We start from the raw sequence: 15,000 nt of genomic DNA on the forward strand, positions 1-15,000 counted from the left end.
TGGTAGCGATAAATTTTTACTGAATTTTTTGCTGCACCCTAAATTGATTAATTTATATATATTATATATATATATATATATATATACACCATGACTGTAGAGCACATCATCATCATCGCCATGATCATTCTTCTTTTTCTTCTCCTTCTTCTCATTATTATCATTATTATTATTATTATTATTAATATTATTACTATTATTATTACTATTATTATTGAGTGAGAGAGCAGAGCATGTCATCAAAGTGACACTGGGGTAAAATATACGAAGCCCAGTATACTCATCATAACTACTCGTCAGAGAAGGGTACACCAAGCGCATGCATCAAGACCGTATGTGCGCGATATGGTGATCGCATATCGATACACAGTGTATGACCAGTAGGTGAGGTCCAGTTAGAATTGAGGTCGAGTAGCCCTTTCCGCTCAAAAGGATTGTTTAAGGATGTTGAACGAAACACCCATGTTTCCAGAGGTGAATTATATAAGCTCCAAAGAATCCATCTCAACACATGGCTATGATGATCCCCCACGACTTCTGCTCGTGATTAGAGATGTACATATCGTCAGCCACTAAGGGACATACCCAACTGGTTAAGGTCAAACCACTGACAAGCAAATCTGTGGTATTGAGCAGAATATTTGCTGTAACCCATCTTTTATACCAAGACAAAACAACGTACATAACACTTCCATTATTATTATCATTATTATTATTATTACTATTATTATTATTATTATCATCATCATCATTATTATTATTGATTGAGAGAGCAGTTCATGCCATCAAAGTGACACTGGGGTAAAATATACGAAGCCCAATATACCCATCATGACTACCCGTCTGATAAAGGTACACCAGGCACATGCATCACAACCATATGTGCGCGACATGGTGATCTCATATCAAGATAAACAGCACATGACCTTGCAGGTGGGGCCCAGTTAGAATTTTCTTCAGGTTGAGTAGCCCTCCCGCTCAAACGGTCCCTGAATAAGGGTTGTTTAAGGATGTTGAAAGAACCACCCATGTTTCCAGAGGTGACTATTCAAACCTCAAAGAATCCCTCTCAACACATGGCTATGATGCTCCCCCACTACTTCTGCTCGTGATCAGAGATGCACATATCGTCAGCCACTAAGGGACATGCTCAACTGGTTATGGTCAAAACAACTGACAAGCAAATCTGTGGTATTGAGCAGAATATTTGCTGTAGCCCATCTTTTATACCAAGACAAAACAATGTACATGATAACACTTCCAATCAGTTAAGATCAGAAGCCATGAGAGCCACTGCCTGGTACTGCATCAGGGCATTTATTATTATTATTATTATTATTATTATTATTATTATTATTATTATCATCATTGTTGTTGTTGTTGCTGTTTTTATCATTATTGTAATAAATGTGGCAAGCAGGCAGTATCATTAGCGCTTCGAACAAAATACTTAACTGCATTTCTTCCGGCTTTTGAAATTCTGACCTCGAATACCACTGAGGTGAATTTTGGATTTCATTCTTTCAAAGGTCGAGAAAATAAAGTACCCGTCAAGTACGAGGATCGATGGTACCGGCTTATGTTTTGTCCAGATGAAAAGTTACAGTTGCTACCGCCACACTACTACTACTACTACTACTACTACTACTACTACTACTACTACTACTACTACTACTACGTGTTGCTTTCTATCGGCGTTTTTAATGCAGCAACATGTGAAGTGACTTCACGCGACTTTTTAAAAAGTATTTGATTCCTTCATTTCTGAATAAGAATTGCATACCTTTGTGCATCATCTGCAGTAGAGAATATGCATGTCTTTAATCATAGTTATTGTTTACTCATAATTTCATATGGCTTCTTGTGAACCAACAACAATAGCTAATAATATTTCCCCTCACAAAAGAAAAATTTCCTGCGAAAAATTAAAAGGAATTTCAAATGACGAATGTACAGAGGAAAAAGAATATAATATAAATAGAACCAATTGGAACATTAGTTGTTTTTTTTTGTTAGCAAATAAATAATATCGATACTTCCAGTAACGTTTGTAATAAGATCATTTATAACGGTTTTGTTAGTATTGCTAATCTGGGTGTTGTGATCAATATCGTTAAGTTTCTAGGAACGAAAACAAAAACTAGATTACGAAAGAGGTAGTAACACACACACACAGAAAACGGCAAGAAAGAGATTTCCCAAATGGAAAGGGTGTCTACACAGTCTATATATCCCGAATTCGTAGTTACAGGAACCTCTGGCCGATATTGAGCTCGCTGTTTGCTCCTGCGTTCAAGGTGGAACATACTTGCTTATTTTGACTGCGGAAAGGTTAAGGCGACAGCCTGATTGGTGCGTCATGCAACTTCCCAGAATCTGGCGTCACAATGCATAGACAGAATACAACGTGAGTACTACAACTAAAGCTTTTGGTACAACTCTTGAGTCTTGGCTCGATCGTAACCTCGCAGCACACTACAGGTGATTTCCGAGCGCGAAAATGACACGAAACAAACATTACACAAGTTCTATTCACATGTATATACAAGTCCTGGTGAAGGCCGAGGACCACAAAAAGCATTTCTTCTGCTTTAATGAGCCAGAAGAAATAATGTTTAATAATGTTTATTTTTTAAGACATAGCATTTAAAATATTAGAACACGCTTTTTTAAAAACTGTATTACTTTATTCAATAGATTTTTTCCGTTAAAATTGTAAGCGGCTGGAAATTATAAGACCATATTCAATAGCAACTATTATGCACACCATCACATGGCCCAGTCCTTGCTAAGGCGCAGTGGATTATGTGCCGCAATAACCTTGAGAGCAGTGCCAACAGAGCGTAGGATCCTGGTAACGTCTCTCATGCTCGGCAGGTTAAAGAATGGAGTTAATATTAATATGGACCACCACTTCCCAGACGTAAAAATGGGTTTTCGTACAACTCTAGTAAAAATGCTAAACTACAGAACCATCAATGGCAATTCTAAAGCAACTGGACCTGGCTTTCTGATGTCTTGCTTGTTGTAATTAACGCATTATATCCTGCTTTGGAGAGAAATAGGAAAGTCAATCCAGCGTCAAGAAGAATAGAGAAATGTCGTCGATACCGTATGCTCCATGGGGAGCAAAGCGCTGAAGTTACTAATAAATTATACACAATATACAACTGCTTGGCTTTGCACGAAAACAGTACCATGTTTTGTACTTTCACATTAGCAGGGCGACAATAATAATACCTGTATATCGGCGCTCATCGTGGTCAAATCACTGAACAAGTTATACAAATGTAATTTGAACTTAACCAAATATTTCCAAGAAAGATAGGATTAAAAAAAATATTGAGATTGTTGTTAAACATTTACAAGAACGATAGAAAAACTTAAGAGCGAAATAAGTTAGATCAAAAACATTTACGTGATGATCAATTTCCTTCATTTTTCTCCGAAACATGGATTCAAACTTATAAATTATTAAAACAACTTAAGAAATATCAAAATATACGAATAAACATTAAAATAAATTTGATCGAAATTTATTGAAATATGAAAAGGAAACGAAAACATTAGTGAAGTGAACTTTGAAGCATTTATATGAAAGCTCGAAATATATAAATAGAAAAATAATTCTTTGAAAAGGAAACGAACAAATTATTGGAATAATTTTGTAACATGGCAGGTTATAAAATAGTAAAATGTGAAGATATTTTGATTTGATTTTCTTGTTTACAAGTGAACAATACTGTCATTCCAGAGACATGAGTGGATGTGAACCAGATGGGAAATAAATATTCAAAGATAGGAACACAAAATAGAGAGTCAGTGTCAGAGCGAGTGTGAGCTAAAAATAAAAAGGGGGAGAGAGAAGGACACAGAAGAAAGAAAGGGAGGCCTAAATGTATTATTAGTGGAAGGTATGAATGTGGTTTCGTTTCCTTTCTTAGTTTCGTTTCTGCCTGTGTTATTAGTGTTCATGTTCGGAGTTAACCCTCAGACGACTACATACGAAGTGAGAACTCCAGTATTGCCAGATTACAGAGTGTCAATTAGACGGTTTGTTGTGGTTATCTGATTTGTTCAATTCACTTGGCGATTTTCTGTAACTCAGGAGGACGGCATTTTATATCTGGTCCATTAATCTGATTCGGGTATTTTCTTCTAATATTATTTATACACCAAAACTTAAATATTGATTTCAAGTTTTGCTACAAGGCCAGCAGTTTCGGTGGGAGGGTATAAGTCGATTACAACAACCCCAGTGCTCAACTGGTACTAATTTTAACGACCCCGAAAGGATAAAAGGCAAAGTCGACCTCGGGGGAATTTGAACTCTGGACGTAAAGACAGACAAAATGTCACTAAACAATGAGATTTAAATATTACTTTTTAAAATTTTCTCTCGAAGGTTTGATATTTTATTTAATACTAGCAGTATCACCCGGCGTTGCTCGGGTTTGTAAGGGAAATAACTATAAAGCATTTTTAGAGAGTTATAGCCAAAAAATAGCAAAAAAATGGAAAAAAAATTATGGTAAATTTTTTTTGAGAGTTAAAAAGGTGGAGTTGCGTCCCCTAGACAGTCTGTGGTTTGTGTTTCTGATTCTCGACCCCATGTCGAATTTATCGATTTTTTTCAGAACTGGGGGAACTTTTCAAAATTTTCGCTGCGTTCGTTTTGAATTATGACATTGGGCTATGTGTGTGTCAAGTTTCATCAGAATCGGTTGAAAGCCGTGGTCAGGGTGAGGGTACAACCAAACAGACACACAGAAACACACACAGACAAACTGCCGTTTATATATAGAGAGATAGGAAATTTTCTTGTAATAGAAATTGCAGGAATGTTTCCATTTAATATTTTTGTGGCTGTGATTTACAATAAAATATGAAATTCTAAGATTAGTATTCTGTTGTGTCTGGAGAGTCATTTTCTTTTTGTGCGTTATAATTTAACACACTCACCGGTAAAATTTCAACTTATTTCTATTTTTATTTTCCTAAAATTTTCATTGTGTCTTGCAACCTTTTCAATAATCTATTTTTTATACTGTTGACACATGGCCTAAAAACAATTTGGCTTGTCAATTTCATCTCCCTCAATGCTCAGCTGGTACTTATTTTATCGATCACAAAAAAAGGTGACAGTCAATAGACTATTGAAAAGGTATATATATATATAAGAAGCAAATGTCTTTCCCGTACCATATACTGTTTCCCAGATTCTATAGGGTATATATTTTTCCACTCACGAATGGGACACTAGTCCGTTACAAGATTAGTAACGACTCTCAGTTAAGGGCAGTGTCCTAGCCATTAAGCCACACCTCCTATATATATATATATAAATTACAGAATGAGATAAAAAAAATCCAAGGTCGTAAATATTTCACAACATTTATATATATGTCTTACATCTGTTTCCGGGATATCTTATATATCCCTTCATCAGAGACGGTGTGAGAAGATGGTTAAGCAATAGTTGTTCCAGATTAGATATGAAATAGAGAGTGAAATGGAGGAATGAAAACAGATGTGAGATATGTAGGGATGTTGTATCTTCAGTTCCCTTATTTAGGCAGAATGGCATGCGTATAAGATTCATGTACCCTGAGATTAAGTTTCAGTAGTATTTAAAATTGTTCATTCCAAGCATAGAGTTTGTAAATGGTGTTACTGAATCGAGAATTTTAATGTATATACATGCATAGATGCATACATACACCGTCTCTTTCTCTATTGGCAAGAAATCTTGAAATAAAACTAAACAATGACATTCATACAGCACATACAAGTTCATACAAATGCATCTAGATTAACGTATGTTCAATACGCCTTTGCAAATTTTCCGCCCACTAAATTTGATTCCGAATGAACTTATTAGACTTGATGTTAAAGTAGACAATGTCAATAAACCGGAAAACACTACGTAGTTTTTACAATCGAACATGATAGTAGTAAACATATGATGAGATAAAATCTTATAGAATAATATTGAGAATTTATGTAGTAATAAATCCTAAATGCCAGTAATGTTGGCGACAAAAGCCTGCAATAAAATATATATTATATATGACATATAATATTGCATATTGGCGGTGGGAACGGTTCTTTATAAATCACGAGAGACCGAAGTCGTCAAAGAATCTAAGAATTTGAAAGAAAAAATGTAATATCATTTGAGCAATAGGATATTAATGAAACAATATATATTAATAGGACGTGAATGAAGCAATGACTACTTTAGCATTTCCAGTTTAATAATAATCTATATTCTGCTTGTTTTCTTAATTGATACCATTCGATCCGGTTTCACGTCCGACTAATTTTACCTGTAGCGTTCTAATAAGAAAACAGTACTTACCTTTCGTTTTTGAATTTGGTTTGCAAGATTCTTTATATGAGTTCGTGAGTTGAAGCATATTCTGCTGTGTCTGTGGAGAGTCATTTTCTTTTTGTGCCCTATAATTTAACACAATCACCAGCAAAATTTCCACTTATTTCTTATTTTTATTTTCCTAAAATTTTCTTTGCGTCTTGCGACCTAAAACTTTCGTTGCGTCTTGCAACCTTTTCAATAGTCTTGACTATAAAAAGAAATAACTGGAAATTATACCGGTGAGTGTGTTAAATTATAAGGCACACAAAGAAAATGACTCTCCCCAGTCACAACAAAGTACTTATCATTAAACAGTATTGAATGAGCATAAACATTCGACATCCCTCTTGTTGTTATCGCTAAACTCCAGGTTAATCCTCATACTGTACATTTATAATCGTATATTTTCCAGTCGCGAACATTTCGTCTTTTTGTGTGGACACTGTACATCGTCTCCTATTTGCATTTTCTAGTGCATCCGTTTATATTTAAGAAAGGTTGTGATAGCATGAATATTTGACTGTTATTTCTACCAGTTCGTGTGTATCAGCTGTTTTCTTAAATAGTACGTTGGTTTTCTTAAAGAGAACTCCCGATTTTGTTTGTTTATACAGTTTAGAGAAACGAGCAATAAACCTTAGAATTCTATGCGTTCATATATCTTTATGGCGCAGTTGTATTCGTAAATACAACAGGATCAAACCTGAATAAAAAGAACAAGATCAAAACAGAAACAAAAATAAAATTCGAGTTCTGTGTTAAACATTAATAGTTAAATCAGTAAAACAATGCATGAACTAAAAATATAAAGCAAAAATAAATAAAATGCGAGACAGGTGTCAACAAAAGGAACCAGATATTGCTTGACAGCATGAAATGTATGTATGACCCGGAAAGCGTAAGTTCGATAGCCTGAAAATAATTTAAGGGGATATAGCGGAAATAAAGACAGAGAAAAAACGAAAAGCAATGGGATGAAATCAATAACCAAAAAATTTCCTCTTGTTTGTGTAACTTTCATGTGCAGCTTGACTTGACTATGATTGAAAGCCGCGTAAGATGTAATGTGTATGCACAACAACGATAATAAATCAACAGAATTCAGATATCTCCGAAATGCATAAATACCACCGCCGTTACGCAGTCAGAGAAAGATATGGAGACGCTAAAGTTAATTCACTTGGAACTGAAAGGCTCCTCCATGAACACAAGGCATTTCTTAAAAAGGACAAAATAAAAAGCAATTTGTTTTATTACATATAATCTACGCTTGTACCGCGCTAACATAGTTGTGTGGGCTGGAAATTCCCTTCGAAACCAGTCAGTTTTGTGTTGAGTCTCATTGCGAGGCATACTGGTCACGTGTCTACTACTGTACTTCCGAGTGAATGAATTTTGGTAGTTGGAAATTGAGTGGAAGCGTGTCATGTTGACATATGCATGAATGAGAGCGTTTGTCAATTGCATGCCATCCACACACCGCTTGACAACCGATGTTAGTTTGTTGATGGCCCCTAACAAGCCCCGATAGAATGCGTACTAAAGTAAAAAATAGGAAAGTACTTAGGTGTATTTCATGGACTAAACCCTTCAACGCGTTGCTCCAGCTTAGCCTCAGTCCAATGACAGAAACAAGTAAAAGATCTTAATGTACAATGAAGAAAATATATTCAGAAGAATATATACCGAGTCACACGGTACATTAGATATAACAGCTAAATCGCTACCGAAACACAACTGTCCATCTTACAACCGATATGAAACTTTGGTTAATTTTAAGTTACTTGCAGTGAACGACTCCATAATGACATATGGGGTCATTTGTAAAAAAAGAAAATAGATCAAGAAACTATTTCTGCCTTGAGCCAATAGCTTCAATAGGAGGAACGTTTTTGAATTTTTAAGGGTTTTAGGATATAACTGCAGGATTGCCCTAACGGAAGGCAATGCCAGTCCAGCATAGGTTTAACACCCAGGTGCCACTAATATTTTTTTAACACTGCGTGTAGAGGAACAGCATGAAATGATGTGCTTTATTGAAGGGCACAATGCAAAGACCAGTCACAGAAACGAACTGCGTCCTACTGAAAGTGAGTTCACCACCTTAATCCCTAGGGAATAAGCTTCCATTAAAACCTATTTAGCGTCTCAACAATGAAAAATGAGGCTGGAATTTCTATAGTCACATACTCGATAAAGACTGGCCTGCTGTTAAACAACAGCTGTACAAGGAATATTATAATATAAAGCAAAATAAATCAAATGTATGAAATGAGGCAATGATGTATTCATAATTTTTGTACGAAATTTAAAATCTTGTCGATGATAAATAATAGAGTTACATCTTAAGTATTTACAGACGAAATAAGAAACAGAAAGCATAATAGTTGTAGCTCAATACTGGCGTCATCCGGTGAATCCCTATGAAAATATGTAATAATAAAAATAATAAATGCGCCCTGTTAAAGCCTAGCCAGGCTCATGGGCCCGGTTTCCCGGTTTCAATGGCGTATGTGTTCCCCAGCGGAGTGGACTGGAGCAACGTGAAATGAGGTGTTTTGCTCAAGAACACAACGCGTCGCCCGGTCCAGGAATCGAAACCACAATCTTACGATCATGATGCTGACACTCTAACCACTAAGGCTCGCGCCTCCACATGAAAATATGTTTCAAATTTTGGCACAAGACCAGCAAGCTCCATGGAAGGAATAAATGGATTATATCGACCACCGTGCCCAACTGGAACTTGTTTTATCGACTCCAAAGGATAAAAGGCCAAGTCAACCTCGTCGGAAATTGAACTCAAAATTTTTGGCCAATGTGCTAACGACTCTGCTAGTTCGCAGCCTTAGTCCCTACGAAAATATTACCGTAACAAAATCATAAAACATTGAAAGCCACTACCTGAACTTTGACCGCCGACCATCCATGAAATTGATAACGTAAATACAAATTTTTGTATCTAGAACTGGAAGCACAATGCGACAGATTTATAATGAAGAGGATAATTGATTTAATTGATTAAATCGACTCCAGATTACAACCCAGTATTAGTGTTATCCAAAATGTCCCCAAGAAAATTATTTAAAGTATCAAAGATAGCACCTTAAGTTTGATCTCCAGCCTTTCATGTCATTTCTAGTGAAAGCATTAAGTATTTTTAGCGCAGAATGCACAGTGCAAGAAACGACAGAGTTCAATCGATTAAATCGAAACCGATACTTGATTAGAACTTCATTTCATTGACCTCTGAATGGCTGAGAGGCAAAATTGACCACTGGGTGACTTAAATTCACTCAAAGTATAGGGAGTTTGGACGAATTTCACCTGAGAATAGCATACGACGCTCGAATAGTTCCGCTGATTTGACACCATAACGCAAAGTTAATGGAATGCATAATGAATGAATGTTTCGAATTTTGACACCAGGTCAGCAATCGTTAACGGAGGATTAGTCGATAAGATCAATCCCCGTGATACTTTATTTCATGGACATCGAAAGGGTGAAGGTAAAGTTGATATCGGACACATTTGAACTCAGAATCTAAAGACCCAGAAGAAATGCTGCTAAGCATTTTGTTCAACGAGGTAACAATTCTGTCAGCTTGCCGCCTTAATACTTAATGTAATACAAATATCTCATCAATATCAATAATGTAGATAATAATGATATACCTCAATCAAGGTTATATTTGTTTCAAATTTTGGCACAAGGCCAGCGAGTGTGGGAGAAGGGTAATTCGATACTCAGATCTAAACTAGTACTTATTTTATCGTTCCCGAAAGGATGAAAGGTAAAGTCAACCTTGGTGGAATTTGAACTCAGAACGGAAAGACAGACGAAATACCTATTTCTTTATTACCCACAAGGGGCTAAACACAGATGGGACAAACAAGGACAGACATAGGTATTAGGTCGATTACATCGACCCCAGTGCGTAACTGGTACTTAATTTATCGACCCCGAAAGGATGAAAGGCAAAGTCGACCTCGGCGGAATTTGAACTCACAACGTAACGCAGACGAAATACCGATAAGCATTTTTCCCGGCGTGCTAATGATTCTGCCATCTCATCGCCTTACCTTCATCAAAATATATTGAAGTGTATCATTTATCCCGATGTTATCTTGAAAAGTGAAACTGTTCAAATTTACATGCCGATCGACTATATTTTAAGATTAGCACTGCCGGTCAAACCGTTAAGAAGCTGGCATAGCAATCAGAACACTCCGAATTCGAAACTACTGTTTGGCATCTTGGGCAAATGTCGTTTCTATATGGGCCCAACCTCATGTTGTGAGTAAAATTGGAAACCTTCGATCAATTGTATCTGTAATCAAAAATACAGCTTTATTGACATATGTGAACTAGAGGAAATGATAGAGCGTCAGGCAAAATATCATACGGTAGTTGTTCAAGACCGTATCTTTTGCGTTCTATGTTCAAACCTCACCTAGGTCAACTATGTCTTTTATTTCTTTGAAGCTGATACAATAAAGCATCAGTCAAATACTAGGGTTAATTTAATAGAATAAACACGCTCACGAAATTTCAGTCCTTGTGCATATGCTAGGGACAATTATAATCTTGTTTCATTACTTCTGCTTATTGGATAATTTTGGACGATTTCTAATAACAAGAAATATAATAGATTATGACACGAGTAAATTTGATTTTGATTTTCAAATTAGATATTTTTGACATTTATTATTTCAGTATAAATTGTCTTAAGTATATTTCGTCGTCAACGTTTCCACCCAACATCCGCAGAAAGCGCATTCAATCAATACATTTACAATTTACAGTTTACAAACATCAACAATGATACATAGACACACATACATATGTAAAAAAACATAAACCCATACAAGCACACTTATATGCATACATACATACATACATACATACATACATACATACATACATACGTACATACATACATACGTACATACATACATACATACATACATACGTACATACATACATACATACATACATACATATATATATATATATATATGAGGACAAAAATACACTTAGAGATGTGCTGTTATAGGAAGACCAACGTTAAACGTATTACCTTTGACAACATGTGAAACAGTTCGCCATTTACATCTGTTAGATAAGATTAGTGCAACGTAGCTTCATTGCTTTAGACATTTTCTGTTTGAAGTAAATTGTATGAATTAAGATAAATATCTATATGAAATGTTATAGACGGGATATGTTCATCGCTTCAGATAAGAACATATAGAGGATAGAAAATTTGTTTCGTATAATGCATGAATGAAAGAGGTTAAGAGCAAAAGAAAATCGATTAATAAGGTAGCTGGAGAACTTACTTATCTATCTATCTATCTATCTATCTATCTATCTATCTATCTATCTATCTATCTATCTATCTATCTATCTATCTATCTATCTATCTATCTATTTATCTATCTATCTGTCTGTCTGTCTGTTAATTAATCAACCAATCAATAATCAAATCGATCAGTTAATTGATGAATATGTTTGTGTGTATGTACATGTTTGAAGAAGCAGCGGCAGTCCATGGAAACTCCAGCGTAACAGACTATGGACCGAGTTAAACTATTTACAAAAACCGGTGGGATCACAAACCACCGCCAGTGCTTGAAAATGACCACATCTCACTCCTTTGGAACTTCAAGGTTCAAACTGGTGGAAATACAGATGCAAATAGGCCAGGTATTATATTGAAGGATTTCAGACAAAAACCATGCTGTCCATATCGATGTATCTGTCAAGACCCACCAAAATCTGAGCAAGTATAAATATCTTGAAATAGAGATTGGCAAAGTGTGGAACCTCAAGACTAAAACAAGGAATGATAGCAAAAGGGGCTGATTGCTACCTAGGTCAGACACCAGGAAATCCAAATATGGAAAAATTAAAAAAATAGTACTCATGAGATTTGACTATGTCCTACGTAAAATATTCTCTATGTAATCCCCCAAATATTTTAATCTGTAAACAGTGTCAGAATACTTTTAAATTTACATAACAGCAAACACATTTCACTGTCATCCTAACATTAGTCTATCATCATATAATCAAATTACTTTTAAAACAAACTTCTAATTTAGTTGTGTTTTGACAGACATTCTCTGGAACAATACTCTGTGCAAAACCAAATATATGACACCCTATATGAACTTCTAACTTATCCCTTGAGGACTCTGGGTGAGACTTGGAGTCAATTAGTACAAATATAAAGCAAAAGCTAAACATATAATAATGATAATAATAGTAATAATAAAATTTGAAATTGCAAGAACTTGGAATAAGAAGTATGTAAAGATTGTGCCAATGGTAACTGCTGCATTTGAAAATGTAAGCAAAGATATAGATAAGGGAATTGGAATAGAATGTCCTGTGGAACTTCTACAGAAATTTGCCTCTTAGGGATAGGTAAGATTACCAGGAGGGCTCTAAACAATTGAAAGACTATTGAAAGCTCGGGGATGCCTAAGGTTACAGATAGTAACCCACTCCCTACGTAATTTCTGTCAGCAAGAACACCAAACCTGAGTCAAATCAATAATAATAATAATAATAATAATAATAATAATAATAATAATAATAATAATAATAACAATAATAATAATAATAATAATAATAATAAAAGGTGTATTATTATGTTATACGATATAATCACACACACCCACACTCGCACATATCTATCTATCTATCTATCCATCTGTGTGTGCGTATATATATGTATATATATATATATATATATATGTATATATATGTATATATATATATATATATATATATATATATATATATATATATATATATATATATAATATATAATATATATATATATATATATATATATATATATATAAATATCTAAACACTTACACATACATATATATCTGACGTATTATAAAATAGAAATAAATATTCCGTAGTAAATATGAGAGAAAACAAAAATTTTCTTTTAACCTTGCATTTAATAATTTCGGGTTTAAAATCTCCTTAATAAGTGAAAAATCGAGAGCAGTCTCAGAGTTGATCTGCGCAAAACAATTTGAGACGTAAATGAGTAAGACATAGTTTATAACTCAACAAATGTTCATTATTTCATCTCGTGGGTTTGATAAATATATGTAATTAGCTGGATATATATTCAACAGTGGAAATCCAGAGATACTCAATATGGCAGTAGCGCTCAAATGATTCATACTTAGACTTAGATATCTTTACGAGCGACCAATTCCGCGGAGTAAAGAATGGTTATAAGAGTAATCAAGGCGATTAGCTATGGAAGCAATTGTGCGGATAAACAAATTAAATGTAACAACTTGGATTTGATATACAAAATATGCATATATGTATACATGCAAAACGGGAGAAAGCCAAGACGGATGACTTTCATACGATGAATATTTTTAGTATAAATATATAGACATTTATGTTTGCACTCTGTGTAAGTTTGGTCTATTAATATAAGTATCTATTTATATATACTCAAATATTCATCGTCTAAAAGTCCACAGTTTTTGTTTTCGCTCGTTTTGCATTAATACGTATTTTGTATATCAAACCCAAGCTGTTATATTTGTTTATCCACATAATTAGCTGGATATGACATTTCCGGGGATTTTTATTTATTGAAACGCATTTTGTATGAATGTCTTCTTTCATGCGGACTATAAATTGTACTAATGGAGCTTCAGATGAAAGCTGTAAATGATGTAATTTATGCTATGTGATACATTACGTTCACATGCAAATTGAAATCTGCTTTTTGCTGTGGTTTTTGGTTTATGTGCTTACATTGTTACTGAATCTGGGCTAATTTCTAGACAGTTATTTTCTTAGAGAACACCCAGAGTATATGGGTTATAAATTCATTCTCTTCTTAGGGATTACCAAACGGTTTGAAGCAGCGATTTAATTATAGTAATCTCAATTATTTAAACGTCACCATCCCCAATTATATGTGCATATAAAATCTAAACTTACATTTCATATTTTGACTCTTAATAAAAGATTAATTTGTAAATCTGAAATATTGGAATATAATGTAAGACGTAAACCAGACTTCTTGATTTTGCTTCTATATTCTCTTTCTTTATTACGATTTGCATCGCAGTGGCTTCCTAATCGAAAATAAATTATATTTTATTATGCACTTAATATAATTATATAAACTTGACGTCATATAACTCTGAGGAAATTGTAAGATGTTGCACATGCACTCAAATGTGAGTGCAATGGTTCTTAAGCGAAAGAGTTGTAAGCTAATGAAGTGATTACGTAACACCTGTTACTTTGTAATTCATTAACTGATATATATATATATATATATATATATATATATATATATATATAGATAGATATACTAGTTTGTATATAAGGGTGCAGAGCTTGCGCCGAAAACCAGCTGGCGGAGACTCCGTCTGAGGTAGTAACATTCATCTGCCATTTTGATACTCGCTAAATAGTAAAGGATACTCGCTTTACTATTTATATATATATATAATATATATATATATATATATATATATATATATATATATATATATATATATATATATATAAATACGACGGTTATTTTTTCAGTTTCCATCAGTCACAAGACTATGGT

Source organism: Octopus sinensis, linkage group LG7, assembly GCF_006345805.1.
Source record: "Octopus sinensis linkage group LG7, ASM634580v1, whole genome shotgun sequence".
Lineage (NCBI taxonomy): Eukaryota > Metazoa > Mollusca > Cephalopoda > Octopoda > Octopodidae > Octopus > Octopus sinensis.